The sequence below is a fragment of the Passer montanus genome, unplaced genomic scaffold (genome assembly GCF_014805655.1).
Source record: "Passer montanus isolate IOZ18808 unplaced genomic scaffold, ASM1480565v1 scaffold16, whole genome shotgun sequence".
Classification (NCBI taxonomy): domain Eukaryota; kingdom Metazoa; phylum Chordata; class Aves; order Passeriformes; family Passeridae; genus Passer; species Passer montanus.
Window position 1 is genome coordinate 9,768,397 of NW_024363160.1, and position 16,902 is coordinate 9,785,298.

Genomic DNA, 16,902 nt, shown 5'->3' on the forward strand with positions numbered 1-16,902 from the left:
TACAAAAAGCTAACACAATCTACTGAATGGAAAAACAGTAACCAAAGTACAGGCTGGGAATAAAGGATGGTAAAAAGCCTGGAACTGCTGGAATACTTCCAAAAAGGAGTCAGGTAAGTAACAGAAATAAATAGAAAGCTCTGGAGGACTAAGGCAAGAAGTGTTCACTTGTACTGGAGGTCTCCATTGTAAAAGCTAAAACAAATTTACTGAATGGAGTGACTGTAACCAAAGTACAGGTTGGGAATAAAGGGTGAGAAAAAGCCTGGAACTACTGGAGTACTTCCAAAAGGGATTCTGCAGCACATACATGGCTGCATGACTGAGGCCAGCAAGAGAAGAGAAAGCCTGAATCTTTCTGAAATGGCATTCAACTATATACTTGCAACTAATGAATCTGCCAACCCAATGGACTAGTAAAGGTGGAGGAAGAGAAACTCATTATCACAACACACCTCCCAAGACAGCAGAGGAGGACATAGTAAAATCATTCTGGAATTTGTCTGTTTTTATCAACCCCCGGGAAAAAAGAAGTGCATTTTAATTTAAAAAGGTACCTGTAAAAGCAGAATGCCAAACTCTTGTCTGCACTCCAAACAGGGGAATGTAATGCTCCAGAGGATTCTGAAGAAAAAAAAAGACAAAACAAGAATATATGAAGAAGGCATTAAAAACCCCAAAACACAAAATAGCAGTAACACTTCAGTGTTATATGTCAGTATTGAAGGTCATGGAAACAGGACACCAAGGCCAGTCCATGCCAGGAGAAGGGAGGAGAAGTACAAGACAGCCACAGCAGCAATTTGGACTATTTCACATGAAAGGTGAGATAAATGATGACATCAACATGGCTGAAGCCTGTGAGCTGTGTAATAATAACAACTAATTAGAAGGTCATTAGGAAAGCCTTAGAACACAAGCTTGCGCACGACGCAGTATCTGATGTGTGAGATTAAATGCATCTGTGCTGGGGATCAATGAATAAATGCAAACAGGGTCAAAATGCAATTTTTAATTCACTGATGAAGGACAAAAAAAAATGTGTGCCTTTTAAGTTCTTGTTATAGATAAACAATCCCTTTTGTTGTGTTTTTGGCTATTTCCAAAAAAAAGAAGAGAGAAAATACTGCAAAGAAATACCACAACTCTGTTTCCATGATAAAAATTTAGTAGGGCATGGAATCAACGTCAGCTACTTTACAAGTAACTGAGGGAAAAATATCAATATGTAAATGTTAGTGTTATCTCAGGGCAGCTGCTGGTTGATTTTGACATGAAAATATAGAATCTACAGCGATGATCTGTTTTCCCATACTCAAAGTCAAGGTCAAAGAGCAAAATATTTGTGTGCTCAATAACCTTCCACACCTTCCTGGCTGGGAGGGATAACAGGATATGTCCAAGGTAACAACAAAAAAGCACAAAAAATCCACTCTAATTTTTATATGTCTACATGTAAAAATTTTGCTTTTTTTTTCAGTCTCTTTCCCTTTTCCAAAACATTTATTTTAGACAATGCTTTTTAAAACCATGGCAGTATTGCATTTAGAAAACACTACTCCTGTCTAGTCAATCAATACATCTTTCGTTTAATTTGCAACACCTTCTCCTTTTTCTCCACAAAATTATTACTTACTTTTTGGAGCTTTAAACCAGTTATTAAAGTCCACATAGAAAAAAAAAAATCCAAACTTTTGTATTTTGTGTCACCTGCTAAAAATGATTGCAAGTACCTTCACAATAAATTGGCTGACAGAAAAGCACATACTTTTGAAACTTTGATAAAATTTTCCTGTAATTAAGCATTTGTGCATGCAACAGGTAAGGTAAAAATAAGTCAGTGTATTTCTTAGGGAGGAAAACACCTCTGCTGTGGGATGCAGCTTTCTACACATCTTTTTATGTGGAAAAAAGGCAGTGATGGAGGAAGGGGAGGAGCAGTTTTCCTCTCTGCTGTGTGGCTGGTGACACCCAGCAGAAAGGGAGAAATGCCAAGCTGAGGAAGACTCACTATCATAATGGCTTGTAAGAGAGCTCCAGAACACAGTTACCACATAAGTGCACACACAAAGGAGTTCTTATCTTCCTGTACCAGCAAGAATACACTTTTACTTTCTAAATGATACTAGTATATAGACATAATGACTAACATACGTGTGGTTTATTCCAATAGTAGTAATTCAAACAAACACATTTATGATATGAATGTCAGTGTGAACTATATAGTGAAATATGTTGTTTAGTGAACACCAGTGTACACTATGTTAAGAATGTATAGCCTATTTTATCTTCTAAGTGTTTATAAAGAGGTCACAGTAATAAAAAGTGGAAGTATTAATACTGGAGTAGTTACTGTACAGTGAGTTGCTAGAATCCTCTGGTGCCACAATAAACACAGTGCTCTAGGTCGCAAAGATTTCCCAAAGGGTCTCCATTAAATTGTGAAGCCACCAGGAAAGCACGCACCACATGGGCTTCACTGAGCCTGGCTCTGGACCCAGGACAGAAATGACTGAAGAAGATATACATACAAAACTCAAACAGGTAAATGGTCTGTGGAACTTTTAGCACATGACTGGTTTCATCACTCATGCCATGGAATAAAACCCCAATGATGCTATTTAGCAGTGTGCACTGACAAAACTGCCAATGGATAAAGCTTATAAGTAATGTGGAGGCAGACCAAGTTCTGAACTAAGTTACAGACTGTGTAAGTTCTGCAGTGTAACACACAATATTCTCATGCATGGGACTGTGAAGCAGCAGTGTGGACAACCCTCTGTGAGGACTCATGTCTCTGCCAGCAGGACAGCAGGACATGTCTCTGCCTCAGACAGGCAGCAGTGGTAGATGCAGGATGAACAGCCCAAGGCAGAACTATGTACTAATTGCCCTGTTTGAGCAGATGAACTGTTCTGGTAATAGATGTCCAGTAGCACTCTATCAGTCCAAAATAGTGCCCTTCAGCAACACATTTCAGACAAATCTTTTAATCAACACAGCACCCTTAACACAGCTGAGAAGGGCCACATACACCACAGTGAGTATTTTTAATCATTAACATGTAACTGCAAGAAAAAGTAGAGAAAATTAAGAATACAGCACAAATTTCAGTAGAATTTATGAACAAGGACTTATCAGGATAGCTAAAAGCACCAGATCCTCCTTTCCCAGTTTAATATACTGTTTATCATAAGAGGTCTCACATGAACATTTTTCAAGTTCCAATTACTCATGCAAGTGCAATTCTTATGTGTTTAGCAAGCACCATGACAGACCCCTGTCCCCAAATTTCGGTTACTCCTGCTACCTCCCTGAATGGCCCAGTTCTAATGCAGAAGAACCCAGAAAGGCCACTAACAAGTTACATGCACTTGTTTTTCTCCATGAAAATATGAAGACTATAAATAGACAAGAAATAAACAGACTCTTCTTGTCCCACTCCTTCCATGGAATTTGCAGTAGAATACCAGGCCAGCCCTGCATTAGAAGAACCAACCTACTTGTGATAAACCAATACCAAATGCTTGGCCTCCAAGAAGGCAACTTATGTCTGACAGCCACTATAGTTGATTCTTAGGCACTTTTTAATTCTTTCTTGCATTCTTCCTGGACCTAGAGGCCCAGGATTTCATTTCTCCTGCAGTTGTATGACTCAGATGAAAATACAGCAGTATATGTTGCTGTACAGCTGGATGCACAGTAGAGTTTGAAAATGTTTACCATTGAGAGCTCAGTGCTTCTTCCTGGTGATGGACAGACCTGCTTCCTGCAGGCAGGCACAGTGGGGCACAGCTGCCATGGTGTGCAGTCACCATTCCATTCCTTCCTCACTGACAACCTTTCTTAGGTATTTTTTTTTCCTTTAAGTAACTTAACAAGGCCTGTGCAAGCAGATTTGTATCACAGAATCAGAGAAGGGTTTGGGTTCAAAGGGACCTTAAAGCTCATTTGGTTCCATCATCCCCACCATGGCCAGGGACACCTTCCACTAGACCAAGATGGCTCAAAGCCCCATCCAGCTTGGTTCACTCCAACAGGAAAGACTGATCTCTGCAATACTTTCTCCTAGGAACATTAGGTGCCCCCAGAGTACTTCTCTTAAAAATCAATAATAGATATGCTGATGTAGTGCCAAACACACAGTAGCTGAGATATGTGCAGAGAACTGATTGGTCACAGGCTCCTACTAGACTGGTGGAAATGGCCTCAACATGAATATTTAAAGCAACTGTCCTTATCTTTTCAGTTCTCTTTGGAGGAAAAAAAAAGAGAGAAAAGAGAGAGAAAGAAAAAACAAAAAATACTCTAAACCATCTGAGATCCAGAACAGCTAATATCAGACTTGTCAAAATCACAAAAAAATCACAACACCGAATGGCACACACAAAGCTGGTTTCCCTTCTGAGCTTCAGCTAAGATTTAATCTCCTCTGTAAGGGCAGAAAAAGCCTCACCTAGACAGGGAGCACCCAAACCAAGATAAGAAATTCTGGGCTAGACTCAGACTGCAAAAAAATATTAACTAATTTAATTATATGGGTGTGAGCCTACCACTTTCACCTCTGAACTGATATTTTTCTGTAGCTTTTTGCTCTACAAAATCCCACACTCATTCAAATTTCTTTCCAAAAAAAATCCTCCTGGGATGCCTAGAAAAACAGTCCACAATGGCTGGGCAGCTGGCATACTGCAATGGCTCATTATCCTGATTTCAACAGGAAATTTCTTTGCTGCTGAAATCAAGGTCAAGTGGAAAATTTTAACAACCAATATATAAGGAGATCTGTGCATCTACAATTAAGTTTGTAACTAGATAAATTCTAATAATTTTTACCATTTTTTTAGAATTTTTTGACCATTTGGTAAGCAAAAAGATATGCAAATTGTTCAGGCAGGAGTGATGCTCCTTTTCAAGACAGACTGACTGACTTGGGGACAGCCACACCCAGGCTGGGTACTGGCAGAACAGAAACTCTCCTGTCATTTGTGGTGCCAGGCCACTCCAGTAATACAACACATTTAGAAGACTCATTAAATAATATCTTCACAATGAGGTTGAGACCTTTAGAACTAAGAGTCATTGAAACATGAACATAACATACAAAACTACAGAAAACTCCACCTTGTTCCACCAGGGATCCCTTTAGTTGGTCCCTTGCCAGTTCAATATTCTTGAAATAAAAAGCACCCATGATATGAGAGAAACAAAACTCAGAGTCCTGTGACTGGCATTGCATATTTAAAATTGAAAAACCCCAGAGGAAGGAATGGCCAAAGTGTTTGCCATGTAAGCAAGAGCCCAGTGAGGATTTTAAAATGGAGAAAGAGGCCAGCCTAACATCTGGATTTCTTGTTTGAGATACATCTGAAGAATGGAAGAGACATCTGTCCCTGGATATTATCAGCAGAGGGACACATCTCATAACAAACTCTCAAAGGCATTGTCAAGGATGTATCTTCTTCAGCATCTCTTAACTCAAAAGCATGGTGCGCCCCGTGCCTGGGGTAAGCATGCAGGCACTGTAGTGAGGACTCAGGGAGTATAGTTGATTTTTCCTACTTTTCCTTGCTGGAAAACAGGGAGTTTTATTCCTCAGCCTGACTCCTCTTTAGACAACCACAACCTGAGGATTGCCAAAACTTATCAGTTTAATCTCAGAGATATGAATCTTAATGAAGAATAATTAAAGCAAAGACTGTTTTGCCTTGCTGATGGAAACTGAAAAAAATGGGATGAAATTATTATAAAACAATTTTCAGATAGGCAACATCATGCCAACTAAATGCATCTTATGAAAAGCTAAAAAATTACCTAAATATACTTTCTACAGCTGCTCTCCTTTTTGCCTTCATACAAGTTCAGAGAAGTCCCATCCTTGAACACTAAAATAATTGAAACACCACAACAGGAAAAGTGAAAACCACACATGAAACTTTATTTGAACTACCTGGATGACAACAAATCTGAATTAGAACACCACACACCAACATGTGCAGACACACAGAGAGGAATGCCCTGTGCCCAAACTGGCCAGGCTGTAAATGAATGGAGAGGGAGCTCCAAGATGCTGCCCATGCTCTGCTGAGGAGCACACAGTGCATTAAATTCATCAGGAGGTGGGAGCCACAAGTTGCACGACACAGAAAAGCTTCCTTCCAACATGTTTTCCATGAGTAAAAAAAAAAAAAAGTTAAAACACCTCCTAAACATCTTTCTTTGCAAAAATATTAATCTCACCACTTTTTGGGGAAAAAAAAAGTAATAGAAGGGAAAAACAAAACAAAACCTCAAACAATCAAGGCAGTGACACAGTCACAAAAAAGAAATGGAAATGTTTAAGAGAATGAAATTCAATTCATCACTGACCTTTGCCTGAATGAAACATTGGGAAATTTTGCTGGTTTTGGTAAACTGCCAGCAAAAGGTGATTTTAAAAGTGTGATGATTTATATGAAATATTCATATTTGGATGTGTCAGTGATCTTGCTCAGAAAGTGTACCTGGTGTTTCCCTCAATGGAATCTTCTATTTCTTCACTTGCATGGTGGTTTTTTGTATTGGTCTCTTTTCTAACCTAGTTTATTCTGTGATTCTGTGTTTTGTTGGCTTTTTTTTAATGAGTCTCACATAATTATGATTTACAAATACTGCAGGTAGCCTCTCATTCTGAGAGTTAACATTCAACAGATTTGTTGACAAACATTTTATTTGGTATTGCCTAACCTACCAAGAAAGAAAACCAATTTTTGAAATAAATAACTTAAATTGGAGAGATGCAACTGGAGCACATTTGAAGCTTACTATCTCTCCCAGCAGTCAGTCCACATTATAGATATAAAAAAGTTTTTAGAAACAGATATACTTTTTTGTAATTTTTACCAAAAAAAGAAAGATGAATTCAGGTACTGAAAAAGCTAGGCTTGTATCTTTCAGGGAAATGCTAAGTTAAGGCTAAATTCAGAAATATTGTTTATACTTTCAAGAGGTACTTAGCATCCAAAAGTCAAACAGTGTCCATGAAATAGGTGCTTGGTGTTTGTGGAGACCAAATTTAGCAAATCAAATTGGAACATACAAAGATGAAGACTGCCTTTTGAAATATTAGACTTTGTGCACTTTAGCTACTTGACGAAGGCACCATGCAAGTGGAAGGAATATAGTCCATTCCTCCTCACATCCCTGGCCCATCACCCTTGGCAGCAGATCATACACATCTATTATTAACACCTCTTGCTGAAGAGGAGGAGATGAAAACAGGACTTAGCTCATATGTGCTGGAAGTACCAAAAGGGGATTCTTGCTTCCTGTCTACAAAAGAATCCCTTTGATTTTATGCAGTTGCCTAATTAAATTTCACTGTGCATATTAAGTTTTCAGATGTCTAGCTATTTTAAGCTCAGCCCTAAATCAAAAGTGCACATATTCATAACTGACCCTTTCACTAAAAGGAAGAAAACCAAAACCTCAGATGAGGTTTGTTGTACGTAAAGATATCCCCCACTCCAGATGATTCCTCGGTTCAACCAAGGAGAAGAGATCATGCACATAACTTTTAACTAGGTCACAAACTCTACCTGTCTAATATTTTATTCATGCACCTTGTAAAGGGATGCACATTATTTGAAGTTCCAAGAGGAGCATCATGCTATGAGCAACAGCTCTTCACAAGTGCTTCGATTTGGGATTGAAGCACTTGTGAAGTTGTTGGGATTACTTTATTTTAGGGATGGAGAGACAGATCCAATTTCTTCAGTCACTGAGAAATAACAACATAAAATCAAGTTGTCAATCTCTTGACATACTATTTGCTTTAACTTATACGCAATAGTTCCTTGATGAGTTGGTGGATTACTCTAGAGGAATTCTCAAATATACTTGTAAGAAGAAATTAATCGTCCAAAGTCTACATTAGCCATGCAGAATTTATACATATATTAGACAATATTTAATGGTCACAGTGTTTTTAGAACATATATACAGAATAACTGTGTGAATTTTCAGCTGGGAGATAGTAGATACCTTTAAAAATTATGTGAGAATTCATCAAGTGCCATAGCTCTCTGCTCATTAACCTGGGTGTTAAAACATGTCTGATCCTGCTTCTTAGGATCTTTACAATCTGATCTTCTTTAGGCCAGTATTTGTTACACCCAATTCACTAAGATTCAGAAATTCTATCTTGAAATTTTCTTTTTTCTCCTGTAGCTAGGAAATGTTGGATATCTACACCACACTCAGTGCTGCTGAGAAAGACAAGGGCCTTTGCAGAGGTTAAAAGCAGGCTCTGGGCACCGAGCCAGTCTCCCAATGTTCTTTGCCCTGCTAAACTGTGTTTGGATTTGCTGTGAGAGTATACAATACCTGGATAGAAACTCTTGAAATACCAGGGGCAACCTAATATAAAAAAACAGGGAAGCAGCAGAATAAACTATTTATGAGCCATTTTTCCACTTCATTTGCTAACTTAATATGACTTACACATAGATACTGGACCTGGAGTAGCACCTACCTTTTTGGGTTGGATGTTTGCATTTGACTGCAGAATATTTAATTTCACACTGGACAACACATTTTAAGTTCTTCAAGAAAAGAAGTCAGGATCAAGTCTTGCTGGATGGGTATAGTTGCAAAAATTAACACGACGAGAGATAAAAGCAACTGAGTTAAGACTTAACAGTTGCTTTTTTTCTTTTCTACTATCACACATAAGAGTATGGTGACATCATACCATACGATGATGAAAGTTATAGCTTGAAAATGCTACTGTTTTGGAGATGTCATGCAAAAAGTTTGAAAAGGGAAAAAAATTAAGGTCAGGTGACATGAAAAGAGAAACCAGTCTCAGGGTACTCATGGGATGCAGCATAGAAAAGAGTTTTTCCTGTAGACATGATGTCAGGAGTAGCACAGGCTCCATTCCAGAGCCAATTGAGGAGCTGGAACACAGGAGGAGAAGGTGAGTGCTCTGTGTTTGCTCAATCATGAGAAGAGAGGGCTACAGGGAGACCTACCCACCGCCTGCTACTGCCTGATGGGAGGGGACACAGGGAGGAAGGGAAGCATCAACCAGAGCTGCAGCATGGGATATTACAGCCTTATATGGGGGAGAAAACTTTTTATTTTCAGGGAAGTGAAGCACTGATACAGAAATCCAGAGAGTCTGCTGGACTTTTATCCTTGGAGATACTGGAAAGTGTCCTGTGCATGGCCTTGAGCAACCTGATCAGATGGGATTCAGGCTGGTCAGCAGGATGGACTAGGCGACCTCTGCAAGTCCTCTCCAACCTATACAATTCTCTGATCTCATCTTGCCACTTCATTTTAGGGATGCCAAAAATCAAGTGTTTCTTTGTCTCACCCTCTCCTCAACAGCCAGAGATCCAGACATGGAAGACAGAGTAATAAACAAGTACATGTTTAAATTCATCACCATCTATATCCACCTCTTTCCATTTATCCATGCTTGAAAGACTGGAATATTTGCTTCTCAGTATGCACCGGGCATTTCCTCTGCTCTTTTGCTTTCTGCATCTCTCAGTGATTTACTTGCCAACAGCAAACAAAACAGGATGACTTGAGAAAATCAAGAAAACATGAGGAAGAGAACAAGAACCACGTAGAGAAAGAAAAGCATCATCTTCCTTTTTAGCAGCAGGCACCTGTAATTTATTCAGCTAGGCAGCGACTTAATGGCAGTGCTGTGCAGGACTGCTTTGTGTACAGCATTAAGGAATCAGTTCAGGAAAGGGGGTGAGAAGGATAAAAAGCTGCTAATTCCAGTGTTTAACTGTGAGTAGAGGCTAAACAGAGGGCTGATGGGCTGTGCCAGTCTGTGCAAGCCTGGCTGCCATGCTGAAAACATGCCCCAAATTCCCTGTATTGGTGATACAGATATGCAGGGATACACAGGGACACACATGATCTACTGGGACAAAAATCAAGTGACAGGTGTAACAAATGCTGCTATTTAGAAACTGTCTAATCAAAGATGTTCTGATGCCCCAAAACACGTGTTAGGCAGGGAAATTGCCTGGAATCCAGGAAAATGGAAGTACTCCATAAAGTTCTATGACACATATCACATGGACTGAACTAGCCCAGTTCAACTATGATGTGATCTGCTCCTTGCAGCTCACAGAAGACCACACTGAGGCAGAACCATGCAATGACTTTTGTCAAAAGAAAGTAGAAGATATGTAATCAATATTGAGTTAGGCTGTTTGACTCTCCCCCCCAGTGTTTCTGCCAACAGTACAAGCAAGAACATACCAATATTTGCAGTAATACAACTCAGTACCAGTATTCCCGGCAGACACTGAGCAACAGAGATCACTGAATTAATTTTTTCTCTTTAGTGAAAGTAAATAATAGCATTAGTAGAGACTGACAGAGGACAAACAAACTAAAGCAACTCAGCAAACCCACACAAAACCTGGGTAATTAAACTCTCATTTTTCACAGCAAGGATGCCTGGAATCTCAACACTGCAAAACATGTGACACTTCCCCCATTCAATTTTCCTTAAATCAGCTCTTTTTCTTCACTATCCCCAGCAAACTCAAACTACATTTTGAAAGGATCCATTTTAAGAGATAAGCACAACTCCATAATGAAGCTACTGAAATCAAAGCCCAACCCTCTGGTATTTTGTCACAGGGCTCCCAGGAAATGCTGCCGGGAGTCATTAAAGAAGCAAGTACTCAGTGAATTCTCATCTTAAGGATGTTCAGAGTGAATCCAGAGCCTGGACTCAAGCTATCTTATCTGCTAGCAACTAATGCAGTGAGCAAACTTTGTGCTCACCACCAGTGAGCCTCCAATTGGCTTTCCAAAGCAGATGCTGTCCACCCTGGATGGAAGCCATGATACTACAAATGTGGTTTATGGTTGGTGAGATTTCCAGCCAGTGTCTCTGCACGGCCAACAGTCTCTTTTTCAGTTCATTTTCTCATCTTATTGTCTATGTTGTCATTATCCAATCTGACTATTACACCAGCAAACCAGGAACCTGCTGCAAAGGAGTACTTATGAGGGTAGAAATGTTTTACTTTAAATAATTGCTATGAAAGAATAAATGCATACAGCTCCCACCTCTGCATCTTTGCTTTCAGGATCCAAGCATTATTAACAACTCTTTTGATAAAGAAACTATTATTGTTTTTACACAATAGGAGGTGGTGCTAAGGATTAGTAATATACATGCAATGTTTATTAATTTCATAATGAACAACTTATTTGCACTTATAACCTCCACCTCAGATACAAAGTACAGCTTTGTAGCTGTACAGCTGCCCTCTCTTTGTCACCACAGTCACATTGGTTTCATCCCACAATCCCTCCACCAAAGAAATGCACAACCAATATAAACAGCATCACTTCTGTATCACTGCTTTGTGAGTTATGGGAATGCCATAGCAGCCACAATGTATTAACTGCAAAACACTACACCTATCCCAAATTCTCCTTCAGCAAACTGCTGGGACCAAGCACCAGAGCAGTGATAGGTGGGGGGCAGCCAAAGAAGTGCTGGCCCTTTCCACCCCTTTCAGCTGGCCAAGATAGCTCACCTGTTGGATGAAAGCAGCTTAGAGTAAGATCATCCTGGGAAGGGGCAGGGTTACAACAGGTCTCAGCAGAGCTAACTGCTGCAATGCTGGCTTTGCAGAGGTGCTCGCAGCTGTGTCAGACTCTGGAGCAGGTTCCTGGAAGCAGGAGCAGAGAGGGGCAGGACACCCAGCCCAGCGGAAGCGGAGGGCACTGTTTGCACTGCAGGCCAGCTCCTGTTCCCCTGTCTGACAATGGCAAATCTCTTTGTTCCTTGGCAGTTCTGGGAACAGAATATTGTCTTGTGAAATTCCAATGCTGTTTTAATGCTATCATTATTAGCATTGTCTTCAGACAATAAAATGTTCTGTCGCAGTCGCTGTGGGCTCGCAGCAGTGAATACACACTGAGTCACCCCACATTAACTTAAATAGCACAACTGTGTGAATACATGTTCTTCAGTTAAATCTACACACACTTGAAAGTAAAAATAAGCAGATCTCCAAGGAAGAACTCACTTTCTACATAATGCAAAAGAACCCTCGCTGTGTGCTTCCACAACCTCAACAAACATGTGGCGAAAGGCTTAGTAAGACTGCTCCCATTTTCTGATCTGGTAGTAGGTGAGTACACAAAGCCACCCCCAAAGGGTTATGTAATTAAAAAATGTGCACGCCTAAACCTGTCTTTATCTGTCCCGGGACCTCCAAAACACCAGCAGAGGTGGTACCCACAAGCAGCCACTTGCACCACGATGCCAACACAGAGCAGCTTCTGCCTCCCTCCTTTCCCTTCAAATCAGCACCTCTCAAGAAGAATAACTGCTCAGATGCTTTCTCACCATCTGTAAGAACACACCCCCCATGTTATGTTCAACCCCATTCAGAGCAGGAGATACCCAGAGGATTTCAAGGTGGAGCACAGGGACAGTCTAAGGCCCAGACATTCACTCCTGTCACAGGCTGTGCTGCCAATTCATCACGCACTGCTGACACCAAAGCACATAAAAGCAAAGCAAACAACTGATCTGTGCTCAGACTTGTCTGTGATTCTGTCCCTTAACTAAACCCTCACTAGGAATAGAAACTGCACGAAATAAGAGATTCCGTACTTTGAAACGAAACTACAGAAGGCACCAAGGGATAAAATGAGTGCACTTTTTTTTTGTTTTACACCTCTGAAACCATCCAGCACAGTCCTCCTCACACCAAAGCTGCACAGCTGCCTGCAGGCACATTATTTTACACTTCCTAAAACAAAGCCTCCCATGTCTAACAGTTCTAACACACAACCAGATATACTCCAACCAAGTATCGTCATTTCAAAATGGTTTTGCTATTGTGTGTGCTCAAAATATTGGGCACTTGAACAACTGTCATGATAGAGCATGACTTCTGTACGGTATGAATTCAAAGGATGCAAATTGAGGCAAATAAAGCATTCATACCATGAAAGATCCTTAATTCTCTTTCTGCAAGAAGAGTTCTGATGTGCTCACCTGAAGCTCCTGTTCTTGCCTTACTTTTTGCAGGAATTTCTCCTTCTTCCTGTTGCATAATTCCTTGTGGACAAGAACTAGGGAAAGGAAGTCCCCAGCTGCCTGGAAGTTTTAAGCCCAAGTCAGAAAACATGAATAAAGAATACAGCACACAAAAGTGTTCAAGTGAAAATCTAGCTATAAGAAAAATGATACCACAGAAAAGCCTTTGTTTTTTTACCTCACAACTCCCCAAAATTTTCCATCTCTCCCTCTCTATCACAAAGCAACAGTGTCTAATGTAAAGAAAAGCTACTTTCTTGCCTAACTGTGAGGAAAGCTGTGGACCATAGCTTCTTACATATGCAAAATGAAGGCAATACATAAAAATCTGAAGAAACAATCTTTTTTGCACCCACTTAATTTCTGCAATTGCCTGTGCAGAACAATGAACAGTATTAGATAAACAGCCAGCAGTCTTAAACTTAATTTAAGCCCACATTGAAGCTGTCTGGGAGGAGCTGGCAGCTGGCCACCTTGCCAGAGACCAAGGTGACAGGACACACTATCTTTTGGAGCTGCTTTTATCCTACACTGATTTCCCCTTTTATCCCTGGCAGGTCTCTTGTGCACCTGTGCAATGCAAGCCTGGTTATCTCTGCCAGCCCAAAAGAGCACAGCCCAGCCCACGGGGTACCTCCCAGTGGCTGAATTACAGACAAAACAACAGTGTGCCCTTGCCCAAAGCATACACTGTATGCCACAGGTTTTGTGACTCCTGGGGCTCCCCGCAGCACAGTTTTATGTGGTGGGCAGAGTCAACAGCTTCCCCAGTTCTCTCTCCTTCACCCAACAGCAACAAAATATATGCCCTATGAATGGAAACCACTGGAACCGCTGGAAACAGCTGGAACAGCAATGCCAGAGATACTTGAGAGACCACAATGTGGTGAATAGGGGTAGCATGCTACTGTCACCAAACACTGAAGAAAGCTTACCATACCAATGGAGGAAACCAATGACTTGAACCCCACAGACACAGGGAAAGGAGTAGGGATGTGAGAAATTTGTAGTTTGCTCCCAGGCTCCTCCTGGTCTTAGGTTTATGGGTCCTGCATGGATTTCCTTCCCCCAGATGAGGCCATTGAAAGCCTTGCAGGTCATGGTTGGGCTGGTGTCACCCTTGCATGTGACAGTCCTCTCCTCCCAGATTAGACGAGGCAGCCAGAAACAACAACTCCAGTACTGAATACAACTGGCATAAATGACAAAGTACCACGGGGATTGAGGGAAATGTTAACACAGTATTCCTGACCTAAAGTTTTCACTGTTCTCACATCACTACCACTACAGGAAGGGAGCGAGGTTTCTGGGGCAGGTTGTTATGGCAGCCCTGCACTGCCTTGCACCAAGACTGCCTAAATGGCAAAGTGCAGCACGTCTGGCTGAGGGCTAACTCCTCCTGTGAGCACTGCTGCTTATGTGGAATCGAGATGGATATTTGTAATCACGCTTCCTAACTGTTGGCATTTTCATAGTATTTGCCGAGCAGGTGAATCCTTCAAACAATACCATGCAAAAGCTACATAAACCCTCAAAATTTCAGGTCAGACAATTTCCTCTCCTTCTTAGCACCCCAGACGTTTCAAACAAGGAGAGATGTGCAGTGCACAGGGGTAGTCTTCCAGAAAAGCTGACTTTTGGGGCTTACAGCTTATCCTCTGTCCTGAAAGGCTTATACTCCAACAATGTGAAAATGCTATCACTTATTATTACACTATATTTCATGCTCAATATTTATGCCCTTTTCTCCAGTGCCAAAAGCTCACATTGATACCTTAAACTTTACTGTGCAAATGCAAGACTTCTATTTTTGGGATGCCTTTTTATTTTTTTCCTTTTCTTTCTTGCCTCTCCTCCCTCAGACATGAAGGTAAGCTTTAAGATTTATTCAAAAATCCAAGAGCAATGCAATCTTGGCAAAAAACAATCAAAGATGACAAAATACCCTGAGCATTAAAAAACATTAAAAACACCACTTTTTTTATTTCACACATTCAATCCTAGAGTGATTTTTATTAGCCTACAGAACATTAAAGCCTTGTAAAGTCAGATTTACAACAGAACTTGAAACAGCCCCATCTATAGCCTATGAAGTGCTGTTATAACACAAATTCTAAGTGTCAAACTTTAGTGAATTATGTAACTCAGCACTTCCCCTCTTTTTTAGCTGTAATCTTATATGAAAAGCTGCTATCACAAAAACTGCCTGACCTTGTGTTGTAAATATCTCATTATTTTATTTATCTTACAGCTGTTACGAAAGTAAAAGTGACAAACCATGCATTAAATTGCTGATTTTGTGAACTGTTTTGAAAGCTTGAATGTCATTATGAGTTCTGGATTAAAATACATGGATAAAAGCAAAAGGATAAGATAAAACAAGAATGAGTAGGTAGATCAAAAAATCAGATTTTTAAGCTTTACCTGTAAAATGTATGGGAGGCAACAGTCAACAAGAAATATCTGTCAAAACCACCAATTTGGGCAGTATTTAAAATAAAGAATTGCATATTCCTTCTTCTTAGATTCTCTTTGTTTCTTTTAATTGCTCCAGGACTTCAGCACAAACACAGAGTATTCTGATTTTTGGGCACATTCTTTGGGTAAATCTTCTTTGCTTTCTTCTCAGTAGCGAAAAATAAAATTTAATAAGTATGAACATTTACCTAATTTCCACAGTTCACAAAGTGAACTACTGCTCTTTCTTAAGAAATTTATGTCAGTAAATATGTAAGACCTACATGAATACATATGTGCATTTCTCTTGAAATACATAAAAGCACAATAACTTGGAGTAAAAACCACACAAAATAGCTAAATAAATCTGAAAGTGCTGCATTTTCACAGTGAAGCACCACATTCTATCAATGTTACACCTTTTTCATGTGATGCCATTCATGCACTGAAAAGATAAATACCTATTATGCCGATAGTGAAAACTTCTATATCAGATCATGAATTTTTTTACATTACCCTACTAATAAATAAAACTGCTTTTTTCCCCACACTTGAATTCAGGTATATACTTCCATCCATCAGCAGCAGAAAACAAGTAACTGAAATGTCAACTGTCACCATTAATACCAGTGCTGCAGGAGAAAGCTTGAAACCTGAAGCAATAATTAGGATTATAGAATCATTAAGGTTAGAAAAGGCCTCTAAGATCATTGAGCCAACCTCCAACCCAGCACCACCATCTTTATCACTAAGCCATATCTCCACATGCCACATCTCCACACTACACTACCAGGAATGGTGATCCCACCACTGCCCTGGGCAGCCTAGATCAAAATACTGAAGAAGAAGAAGAAGAATAGATGATCACCATCCCCCCAGATCACTCAGATTCAGAGGGAGGAGAAAAAAAAATCACTTCTAGACTAACAAAAACTACAGGATATCAAATGTAGTCATCACATCTTGTGAAAACTCTTCATATTTTCCTCATGATGCAAATTAAATCTCCTTCTCCCCCCCCACAAAACCTTCTCTTTCAAGATATTTTCTGGATTTGCTCCAGGGGAATTGAGAAGCACAGATGAGCTAAAACAAGTAACCCAGCTTATCAAACACACTGCAAAGCTGGATGCATATGGAAATGAAATATATTCACAAGCAGATAGACTAGATATGTCAGTATGTTTTTGCCATCTCTGATATAAAAATAGGTGTCAGCAGAAACCCAGTATAAATTCTTGCAAGCCCCTGCAGGAATGCTGTTGTTTTCCTCTGGATGGTTCAACCCGCACAATCACTCAGAAACTTCTCATAATTAAGGAAAAAAAGGGCTGGGAGGGGATCCACCCCAAACCCTC

At 40.2% G+C, this 16,902-nt stretch overlaps 1 protein-coding gene across 5 annotated transcripts in view; it reads right to left on the reverse strand.

The window, feature by feature from the left end:
• FAM110B (family with sequence similarity 110 member B) overlaps positions 1–16,902 on the reverse strand; it is a 113,842-nt gene that overhangs the window by 18,394 nt on the left and 78,546 nt on the right. For 3 of the 5 annotated variants that reach the window (XM_039703061.1, XM_039703060.1, XM_039703063.1), the window contains one exon: positions 558–624. The exons of 1 other annotated variant lie outside the window; for it this stretch is intronic. The gene's annotated coding sequence lies outside the window, so the exon portion shown is untranslated. Of the gene's footprint in view, positions 1–557; positions 625–13,045; positions 13,104–16,902 lie in introns of those variants that run through there. One more of the 5 variants, XM_039703062.1, reaches the window with a different exon arrangement.